Source organism: Aedes albopictus, chromosome 3, assembly GCF_035046485.1.
Source record: "Aedes albopictus strain Foshan chromosome 3, AalbF5, whole genome shotgun sequence".
Classification (NCBI taxonomy): Eukaryota; Metazoa; Arthropoda; class Insecta; order Diptera; family Culicidae; genus Aedes; species Aedes albopictus.
In genome coordinates this window covers 74,007,983-74,020,049 of record NC_085138.1, presented here as the reverse complement: position 1 = coordinate 74,020,049, position 12,067 = coordinate 74,007,983, and the positions used below count along the sequence as shown (strand labels likewise).

Below are 12,067 nucleotides of genomic sequence, written 5' to 3'. Positions count from 1 at the left end.
AAAACCACAACATTTTTTACGGGCCCCTCGATTTTAATGTATTGCTGGCTAATTTAAACTATTATAACTCAAAAGTTTCTTCTTAAACCTCCTCAAAACGAAATGTTATTGGAAAAAAGAAAGATAGAGCTATTTTTTGCAGTTAAAAAGCTGAGTCGGCCATATCGAAGCATTGGATGAATCGAAAGCTGAGACATTTTCACACAACATTTCAAAAAATTTGATATATTGTGCGTTGCAAGAAAAAAACAATAATGGCGACTACTTTCCAAGGCCTTCAATGATGAACAACATTTAATCGCAGTGCAAATGCCACGTGCAGTCGCAGCAGTCATCATATCACCACCCAAGTAACAAAATTAATTTTATAATGCTTTTGAAGTATTCTTCAACACCTGTTCTTTAAAACCATGCATAAACCAAATTGCTCTACAACACGACATCAACTCAACCATAAACCCGCCATAAGATCAAAGAGGACCATCCTAAGATGCTCTTGGAGAGTTGTTTTTAAATTTCTCTTAAAACTTGTTGTACTTCCCAAGTTGTCCTCAAGGCGAATTGCTCTCTCCTTGTAGAATTCTTCAAGTGCACGATAAAACGATAATAAATTTGTCAGTGTTGTTGCTGATGCAGCTTTTATGTCGACAGAAAAGTTTGGTGAATTAAATTGAAATTAAAAACACAATGAAAATGACGTTATTGTAATCGGGATTAATTTATTACACAAATTGGAAATATTTCCGGGATGTAGCAAGGATACATAATGCCTAGCAAAATTCATCGTATATATGCTGCAAGATACTTCCAAAAATTGCAACGCGCTTCCATTATAACGCACTAATAAAATATTTAAAAATATTATTCCTGGTCATGCAAACATTGCTCATGAGTTTTCTCAACATGGCTTCCATTGAAATCTAGGCCGGTGGTCGGTCCATCTTCGATGGTTTTAATCAACATCACCATAAGATCGTCTTAAATTTCTTTCCACTCATGCCAGAGCTAAAAGCATAACTCAAGAATGCTAGGATTTATAATGTTCTCAATGCAGCCTGGTTGGCCTCCATCAAGAACGTCTTAAATTTATTTCATCTTATGCAAGGGTAAGAAGTGTTATTCAAGAGTACTCAGGTTTATAACGTTCTTGATGTAGGTTTATGCAAACTTCGCCGAGAACGTCATAAATCATGTACGCCAAATTGTAAACAAACAATAAATTGATCGCACCTTACGGGATTTTTTTCAATTAATTCTTCCGTGCTTTCTTCAGAAATTAAACCAGGAGTTCCTTCTGACAATCTACAAATATCTCCATCTAAGATTTTTCCAGAAGTTTATTCAAGGTTTCTCCGAAAGCTTCATCTAAATTGCTCCAGGCACTCCTCACGGAATTTCTTTTGAAATTTCTCTATTTACTTTACTTGGAATCTTGCCGTAATACCAAAAGCTTAAAAAAAATCTCCTGTGTAACCTTAGCGGCGTGCAGTGCCCTCTATATCAAGCAGCAAACTATTGATCTTGAGAAGCATTTCAGCGAAATTGGTTTTTGTCTGCAAACACAATATATTATTCTTTACGCAGGATTTCAAAACCACTTTCTCAGATACAGTTGTTGCGTCCGATAGCTGCATGTCTTATGAAATGAAGCCGGCATTTATTTCCATTATTTGTTATTTACAATAATGTGAATGGAAAAAAAAATCATGCATTTTTTTTATTTACTGGATAATAATACTTAATGCAAGTAAAAAGTTTATTAATTATTAATAATTAATAATTTTTTTCTATAGGCCTTGTAGAAAGCTACGTAGCATATCACAAACCCCTACCCCCCTATCGTCACACTTCGTCACAAAATCACAAACACCCACCTCCCCACCCCATTTACCTCCATGAGTCGATATCGAGTCAAGGAACATCGACTTATGGAGGTTCGATAGGTTGTTTTTTTAGCGAAAATCGATTTTATTAACTTTACCTAACTTTGATGCACAATATAACAACATCAGCTAGAAACTTAAAATTCTATATTTCTCTTAGTTTGTACGTTTATTATTGATAGAAAATTTTAGAACAAGCATTGGTGAAAGTCACTTTTCTGATTTTTGTCCGCCTGATACCCTCTAGTGGAACCGTGTATTAAGGAGAAATATTGTTGATTCAGTTTTATATTGAATTTGATGTTATACAAAATAAATTAAATGAAAAGAAAGCAATTTAACCCTCCTAAGATGTTAAGTTTTTGTACCACGGTGGCGTAGTGCACGTTCAGCGTGCCTGTCTGGGTCATATTGACCCCAACATCCTACTAGGATTAAGTATGACTTCCCTGTTGAGGTTTACTTACCCATGCCACGAAACCGATACCCCGGGGAACGTGGTCACTCGATAATTTGTTGTATGAAATGTGGAAGCATCACTTCGAACACCAGTGGCGTAGGCACGGTAGGCCAAGGTAGCAGAAGAAATGGTCACGTCACTACGGCACAGGATGAGAACTTCGGAAATGAGGACGGACAAGAATGTCATTCAGCAGTTCAAGTGCAACTGAATTTCGTACAAAATTGGGATGTGATTTCTGCCGTAACTGAAGTCTTGTGTAAAACCGGGATCAACCGGCTTAATTTATTCGCAATGCGAATAAAATTGACGTTTGTTAGGTAGTAATCTAATATTTTCTGTGCATTGATTGATTGAGTAAGATTAATCCTAGGGTTAATCACAATTACCAATCGCAACACAAATGTTTTAAACCTACATTAATTATAATTGCAGCGTGATGGTGTCTTTTTTTGCGTTAATCCGAAGTAATTGCATGCCATTGACAAAACTTACACATTGTACATTGTTGACGACAATTTCTCCCAACCAGAACCATCTTCGACATCATCATAATATCTTCCCACTTCCCAATTGAAATGTTGAGCTATTCATCGGCTGGGAGTAACAAAAGCCCATCATGCACACTGCACAGCACAGCCTTCAGACCAGACTCCGAGGTCCTACGACGGCACGGCAAAATGAGGGGTAGCAACATGCAAACAGTCACGTACAAAGCCTGCGACTGCTTTACTGCCGCCGCCGCCGCCGTGCTGTTCTTTATTAGAATGGATTTTACTGTAAGTGTAGGTTACTGTCGTGCGGCAGGGGGTGCGCCCTGACGACTACCCGGCTGCTGCTGGCTGTCCTGTGGAACTGACTGTGCGTGAAGGAGAAGTAGGTATATACCACCATCATCATCTTCTGATGGCATATTGGATTGGGAAGAGGAAAAAATATATGAGAAAAAAAGTAAAGCCAGAAGTAACGTCGACGATGATGACGACAACTACGACGGCATACTGGCGATAAGAGGAAAAACGATGAAGCGCTCGTAAAACTAGAGAAAGATCCTTGAATGGTTCCGAACCGAACGAATATGCTGCCCCGTTATGGGTATGGGTTTACGGTTCCATTCCGGTGCGCGAGTGTGTGCGAATTTGTGAATTACTACAGTTTGCTCATTTTAATAGGGGTATTTGAATCGTAATTTTGTTTGGTATCCTTTCGCACAGTGAGTGGTAATAATGTGACCATAAGCTAATTTTAGTGCTGGGTCCTGGAGGTTCATCAAGTCCTGCCTTCCGGAGGACCACCACGCGGTGGTCATTCAGGCGCGAAAATTAGGACATACAATAAAGTGAACGTCTACCGCATATGGCATGATTCAAAGTTGCCATCTTGAATGTTGGTCTAAATACCATCTTGGATTATAGCTCGCCATCTTGGATTTCTTTGTCATCACATTAGGAATAAAGATAAGAAAAGTATGGAAAAAACAATTAGATGACGTACTAAAATCCTTATTTTTAACTCAAATGTGAAATCTGTGCTTCTTTACGCTAGTGAAACATGGTGTGTATCAGTGGAGAACACTCAACGGCTGCATGTCTTCTTCAATAGATGCCTGCGTTAAATTCGGGCATGATGGCCTCACAATTGGTTCTCCAACGTGGAAACTCCATAATCGATGTCATAATTAGCAGATAGCGACAGAAATTCGCAAAGCAAAGCAACGATAACCGTACACATCGCAGTTGCTACTCCGTGATTGACCAGAACAATCGAAGTTGCACAGTGAACCCATGAATGGTGCTTGGGACTAGATACACACTCTCAATGTGCACATTTCGACAGTTCAATATTTTAAAGTCAATAACGGCACCGGCCACATCCTTACGGTCCTCGGGGAAGAAAAGGAATGTTAGTTCGACAACCTTTTTTCATTTATTTAGTATTACATCAAATTCATCGATAAAACTGAATCGACAATATTTCTCCATAATACACGGTTAATGGCTGCCGTTCTCCATCCTCGGTGTGCTCTCTGCGCTCCACGCCTTCTTGTGCCAACCGGATCAGTTGCAAACACCAGCTTTGCAGGGTTGTTGTCCGGCATTCTTGCAACATGCCCTGCCCACCGTATCCTTTCGGCTTTGGCCACCTTCTGGATGCTGGGTTCGCCGTAAAGTGCAGCGAGCTCGTGGTTCATCATTCTCCGCCACACACCGTTCGCCTGCACACCGTCGAAGATCGTCCGTAGCACGCGTCGCTCGAAAACTCCGAGTGCTTGCAGGTCCTCCTCGAGCATGGTCCATGTCTCGTGTCCGTAGAGGACAGCGTTTGTACATGGTGCATTTGGTGCGTGGGTGAATCTTTTTCGACCGCAGTTTCTTCTAGAGCCCGTAGTAGGGCCCGACTTTCGCTGATGATGCACCTTCGAATTTCACGACTCACGTTGTTGTCAGTCGTCAGTTAGGATCCGAGGTAGACGAATTCCTCCATCACCTCGAAAGTATCCCCGTCTATCGTAACATTACTACCCAGAGGGATCCGGTCGTTTTCCCGGCTCGTCGCATCACACCTTCCAGAGCGATGTTGAAGAGTAGGCATGAGAGTCCATCACCTTGTCTCAATCCCCGGCGAGATTCGAATGAACTGGATAGTTCACCCGAAACCCTTACGCAGTTTTGCAAACCATCTATCGTTGCTTTAATCAGTCTAGTCAGCTTTCCAGGAAAGCCATAGCTCTGAGCGTTCGATACTTTGAAGTCGAAGAACAGGTGCTGCGTTGGGATCTGGTATTCACGGCATTTCTAGAGGATTTGCCGTACGGTGAAATCTAGCCCGTTGTCGACCGGCCGTCGATGGAGCAGGCTTGATAACTTCCCACGAACTCATTTGTTTCAGGTGACAGGCGACGGAAGATGATCTGAGACAACACTTTGTAGGCAGCATTCAAAATAGTGATCGCTCTGAAGTTCTCACATTCCAAATGATCGCCTTACTGGTGAATGGGGCAGATTACCCCTTCCTTCCACTCCTCCGGTAGCTGTTCGCTTTTCCAGATCCTGACTATCAGCCGATGCAGACAGGTAGCCAACTTTTCTGGGCCCATCTTGATGAGTTCAGCTGCGATACTATCCTTATCAACTGCTTTGTTAGTTTTGAGCTGGCATCCTTAGCTTCCCTCGGCGTGGAAGTTGGTTCGTTTCCGTCCTCCGCTGCACTGGCGTCATCATTTCCTCCGTTGTCGTGGTTCCTTATGCCTACATTCTCCAAGCCATTCAGGTGCTGATCGAAATGCTGCGCTTTCACCTTTCGATCACCTCACGTCCGTCCGTCAAGAGGCCTCCATCCATATCTCTGCATATTTCGGCTCGCGGCACAAAGCCGTTGCGGGATTCGTTGAGCTTGTGGTAGAACTTCCGTGTTTCTTGGCACATCAGTTCAATTTCTCCGTACTCCGCTTCTTCAAGGCGGCGCTGTTTCTCCCGAAAGAGGCGGGTCTGCTGTTTCCGCTTCTGTTTATAACGTCCCACGTTTTGTCGGGTCCCTTGCTGCAGCATTACTGCCCGCGCTGCGTTCTTCTCCTCCAAACCCGTTCTGCACTCTTCGTCGAACCATTCGTTCCGTCGATTCCGTTCCACGTACCCTATGGTGCTCTCGGCTGCGTCGTTGATGGCTGCTGTTACTGTACTCCAGCAGTCATCTAGAGGGGGCTCATCGAGCTCGCCCTCGTCTGGCAACGCGGCCTCGAGATTCTGCGCGTATGCTGAGGCGAGTATGCTGAGGCGACATGCTTCAGTCGCTCTAGGTTGTACCGTGGCGGTCGCCGGTATCGTACATTGTTGATGACGGAGAGTTTTGGGCGCAGTTTGACCATCACCAGATAGTGGTCGGAGTCGATGTTGGCGCCACGATAGGTCCTGACGTCGATAATGTCGGAGAAGTGCCGTCCGTTAATCAGAACGTGGTCGATTTGAGAATCCGTCTGCTGTGGTGATTTCCAGGTGTAACGATAAGGGAGGTTGTGTTGGAAAAAGGTGCTACGTATGGCCATATTTTTGGAGGCGGCGAAATCAATGAGTCGTAGGCCGTTTTCGTTCGTCTGCTGGTGGGCGCTGAACTTACCAATCGTCGGTCTGAATTCCTCCTCCTGGCCTACCTGAGCGTTCAAATCTCCTATGATGATCTTGACGTCGTGGCTTGGGCAGCGATCGTACTCGAGTTCGAGCTGCGCGTAGAATGCGTCCTTGTCATCATCAGTACTTCCGGAGTGTGGGCTGTGCACGTTTATTATGCTGAAGTTGAAGAATCGGCCCTTGATCCTCAACCTGCACATTATTTCGTCGATCGGCCACCAACCGATCACGCGCCTCTGCATATCAGCCATCACGATGAAAGCTGTTCCCAGCTCGCGTGAGTTGCCGCAGCTCTGGTAGATGGTATGATTACCTCTAAACGTTCGCACCATGGATCCTGTCCAACACACCTCTGGCAGCGCTACGATGCCGAACCCGCGGTCCTTCAGTAGATCGGCGAGTATGCGGGTGCTGCCAATGAAGTTGAGAGATCGGCAGTTCCACGTATCGAGTTTCCAATCGCAAGTCCTTTTTGTTCGCTGGGGTCGTTGCCGTAGGTCTCGGTTCGTATTATTCTGTTGCTGATTTTCCGTTACAATGTTTTTTTTTACGGCTGGCTCGTAGGGCCTGACACCAACCCCCTACTTTCCGGAGGACCATAGTGCACAGTTGAGCTTAGAGTCCCTCCGTGGCACTCGGACCTGGATCAGCCGCCCCCAACATGGGGATCAGACGCTGTTGTGAGCCGCTTCTCCTGGAGAACAGACGCTCAGGTTTGCCGAAGCAAATCCCCATTTCCCTGTCACAAAAACCTAAAAAAAAAAAACAATTCAGAAGATAAACCGCATTTAGTTCACCACTGGACTGCGCACTGAGTCTTCATAAGTACGAATACGCAAATAAAACTGCGCGATTACATCAAATCAAATTGATGTCTTTGGCGCACTAATGCTTCGATGTATGCTGAATAAGTGCTCTGAAGACACCGAGTCGATTGGATACAATCGCGCACTTTTATTTTCGTTTTCGCACTCTTGAAAACTAGTGGGATAGTCCAGTGGTGAACCAAATGCGCTAACCTTGATCCTTCCCCAAAATGCGCATGGAAATCAATTTTGAAAATATGACTCTGTTATTTAAAACCTGTTATAGCGCATTTTCTACTTATGCACCTTTTTCATGCCCTGCATAAAAAGAAAACGAGCTTTTCAGAACTAATATTGTATTTCTTATGTAATAATCACACTACCTTTGACAACGGGCTTCATGAGCACTCGACGGGATTCCAGGGAGGCTTAGGGGCGCTTCAAGATGTCTTAGGAGCATTCCAGAAGGTCTCAAATGCATTTTAGGGGTTGTAGAGACATTTTAGGCGTTTGATGGAGGTTACAAGGGATCCCACCTCGAGATCTCAGGAACATTTCAGGTTATATCTGAAGGCCTTAGGGGCGTTCAGGGGATCCCAGTGAGTATCGGAGTTACAAGGACATTTCAGGAGGTCTCAGGGGGGTTCTGTCGCATTCGCCCGAAAACCATTCGCCCGAATTCCAAATGCCCGAATGTATCAAACGCCCGAAAGTCATTCGCCCGAAAAGACCATTCGCCCGAAAAGACCATTCCCCCGAAAAGACCATTTGCCCGAAAACCATACTAACCTTGAAAACACTTTTCTGAAATCAATTGAGGCGTCAATTTTACTAGAAATTCGCCCTTCTAACAATCATTGGCTGTTCTTTTAAGTTAAAAGGGAACCTTGACGTTTTATGTTCTTACAACTTCTGGATTCCAAACATGATTTCAAAAGAACAGCTTGTTCAAATAAGAATGCTGAATTCTCGCGATTTTGACGTTTTTTCTCCATCCGTTAGCTCACACGTTTTAATTTTTATCAATTATTGTTCATTTTAACGAAACGTTGTTATTCCTAGTAGATCAGTCGTGAACACTTTTAACTTAAAAGTGTTGACTACCCCGTGCTGAAGTTTTGTCTTCATCCTTTCGATCAACAATGCTATAAAAATAAATCACTTATAATGTGATATTTTCACAAGCAATTAGGCCTTCTTCAAAACGTAGACCATTCTTGCAAACTTAGCTAATATAATTGGTCGGATACTAAATCCACCATGTGTCTGTCCTAAAACTTTCATCGTGACAAACCAGAAATAAACTTGTGATGATGATGATGATGATGATTGTGTACCCACCATCAGCGCAAGGATTACCTATGGCTGCAGAGTCATACCGGAACGGAATGATCTACCTGATGGTTTGTTGTAGCAGGGTAAGCTAAATTCACTGGAGACCTTCGGAAAACAACATGATAATTGTTATCCCGTGACAAAGTCTGGCCACCCCACGAACATTTGCCCGGAAACCAGTTCATTTAACTTCCTTAGGCTACCCCTCCGAAATCCCCATATATGTCATGTTCAAATATAAAAAGTAATAAGGAACGAACTCACCGGGTAATCCTGACCAGCTGGTTTTCTATGTTTGGCTTTGGTCTCAGCATGCAAACGGTCCAACCATATTAAATGTGCACTCGTTCACACCGCTCGTTGATTCTCCGATCGTCCATCGAAGAATCCGAAAAAAATACATAAGCGAGAATACCCGACGCACTGAAAAACAATCTCTTGGATACTAGCATTTCCGAACTCGGAATAACGACGAACACGAGCACCACGATGCGGGCAATGTGGTCTCTTGCCACCGAGCCATCGTCGATCATTTACACAAAGTGTGAACAAAAAACACAAAGAAAAATACGAAAACGCGGGAACGACGAAATGCGGCAAGTTTCAGCCTCCGCGTCCTGCTTGTCCCTGACGACCGTCGACCGTTCACTCTTCCATCAGCGTTCCACCCAAGTACGAACGAAAACACAAAGAAAAATACGAAAACGCGGTAAAGACGAAATGCGGCATGTTTCAGCCTCCGCGCCCTGCTTGTCACTGACAAACCAGAAATAAACTTGTTCTAAGAAACTGCATGGAATCGGCGGATTTTTTTTTATTCGTGAATTTTAACTTAGGCTAATTTCTCACAACTGGAAACGGTGGATGACTTTCGGGCAAATGATCTTTCGGGTGAATGGTCTATTCGGGCGATTGGAATTCGGGCGATTTTCATTCGGGCGTTTGTTATTCGGGCGAATGGTTTTCGGGCGAATGTGACAGAATCCTCAGGGGTGTTTCAGGGATTTTCAGGGAAAAGTCTCAGGGGGTTTAATAGAGTATCCGGAGATATCATGTGCGTTTCAGGGGATCTTGGGGGATTTAGGGATGTTCCAAGGGGTCTCTGGAAGCGTTCGAGTGGGTATCAAAGGCATTTCAGAAAGACTCATAGGCGTTTCAGGGGGTCCAAGAGGGTTTTTACGGGATACCTGGAGGTCTCAGGGGCGTTTCATGGGTATAGGGTGACTAGGGAGTCCCAGGGGGTTTGCAGAGCGTTCAGGGGGTCTCAGGTGGTCTCAAAGGATCTAGAGGGTTGCTGCTGGGGTGCTTCAGGGGCGTTTCAGAGGGTATCAGAGGCTTTTCAGGAGGGCTCTGAGGTGTTTCAAACGTTTCAAAGGATCCAAGAGGGGATTTAACGTGGGTTCTACAACGTTTCAGGGAGACCCAGAGAGATCCAGAGGGTCTCCGAGTCGCTTCAGGGTGTTTCTGGGACGTTAACCTTCGTTTTGCATCATGTTGGGAACAGCTCGCTGGCTTAGTGTACGGTTTGGTTTAAAAATGACCCTAATACCAAAGGAGGTTTGAAGGGGGTCTCAGGGTGTTTTAAGGGCTCACAAGTGGCTTCCAGGGAGTCTCAGGGTTGCTGTAAGGGTTCTCAGCGGCATAACACGGGGTCTCTGGGACATTTTGAAGGTTTCAGGTGGTTTCGGGAGGTACCTGGAGGTCTCAGGGGTGTTTCAGGGGGTCTCAGAGGGTTTCAGGGTGTCTCATGGTTTATCTGGGTGGGAGGTTGGTGGTTCCAGGAGGTCTCTAGGGCGCCTCTTACCATTGAAACGCTTCTGATATCCCGTAATCCCTTTGGATTACCCAGGAAACTCCTTGCTCTTTAAACTCCTGAGACCCCTAAAAAAAGCCTTTGAATTCCTTGAAATGCCCTAAACCTCCATAATCTCATTGAATCACCCTGGAAACACCTTGCACCTCTAACGCTAGTAGGATGTTGTTGTCAATATGACCCAGACAGGCTCGCTAAACGAGCACTACGCCATCGTGGCGTAAAATCCTAGAATGGTTGAAAGGTTTCCACCGACCCCCTTCTCCGAAACGACCATGAAAATCACTTGCGTTTTCATTTACTATCTCTCGATACGAACTGTGCTGTGTTTTCGTTTTCTATGGAAAAGCTATTGTTTTTGTATTAATAAATATTGTGCAAGATAAAAGCCGTACTGAACGAAATTATTGCAACACCATGACAACATACAATTCTGTTCAGAAATCCAATCATGTCCTAATTGCCTGTACGCATGGTCCTATTCATCATTGCTACGGCAGCGCTGGTGCAAGCTGCCGTGATGGCATCCTATCACCATCCAAGTTTATTCTCCTTTTCAATCGATACGCATTCCACCACCAACCAGCTACCTAGGCTAGATGGATGGAATGTTCGCGACATTGAAACGACCGTCAGACGCAGCGCTGTCGCTCAGCGATAATTCGCAATCCGGAGATTCACTTTCATGTATCTACCATCTATCTACGGGAGTACCCCTACGAATGTCGGTTGGTCTTTTCGAAACTCACTATCTGCATACCTCTCACTTCCGCCCCAATACGAAGCGCATGCATGCATGTGATGTGAACAACGCAAAAACACAAAAACTCCACCGTGGTGCAATGGTGCATAGCACCACAACAAAGCATCGACGACGACGACGCGACACGACCAGATGCAGTCAAGGCAAGTCAAGTATCAACCGCGACCGAACAGGTAATTTGCAAGTCTTTATGTAACTCTGCGATACCTGGTGGCGGTGTATTAGACCCCAAACGACCAAACTTTACGAAACCCGAATCGGGCGAAAAAAGCAAAAGTTCGAGTGACAATGATTTTGATTTATAGAGTTAGAAGAGATTGTTCCAAAAAAAAATGATTCGATCGCCGCAGTCGGTAGGATTCGAACCTACGCTCCCAGAGGGAATCTGATTTCTAGTCAGACGCCTTAACCGCTCGGCCACGACTGCTTATATCTTCCCTGTTGCCAAATGTACTACTGCTTAAATCTTCCTTCCCATAATGGGTATCGTTACTATAGATTGTAGCTATATATAGCACATACAATGTGATACACAACTCCCTGTTACAATACAAACAAGCTCACCGAAGAGAACGAAAAAAAGAGTAATCGAAGAGAGTCGGTGTTGGTTTCTACGTTTAGCAACTCGGCTTGCCCGTTCGCTGTTCATGTACCTATAGATGTTTATATTTCACTTTGTGCCCTCATTTGACTCGGTGGTCGGTGTTAAGCGTACTACTGGCATGGGTCGGGGTAGATAAGTTACCTTAGAGTGACCCAAAGCAGACCAAATTTAGAACTTCTAACCTTACCTCTTGAAATGAATGTTCAGGTAATCAATATGGTCCTCTGAAGTTTTGAGTTTATTTGGTGCTCGATAAGTCCTGCCGTTAGTACTCAAAAT

At 44.4% G+C, this 12,067-nt stretch overlaps 1 non-coding gene across 1 annotated transcript; it reads right to left on the bottom strand.

Moving 5' to 3' along the window:
- Positions 1–11,529: 11,529 nt before the first annotated feature.
- Trnas-aga (transfer RNA serine (anticodon AGA)) lies at positions 11,530–11,611 on the bottom strand. Its single transcript has one exon. It is a non-coding gene; the product is annotated as a tRNA-Ser (tRNA).
- Between the last annotated feature and the right edge of the window lie 456 nt (positions 11,612–12,067).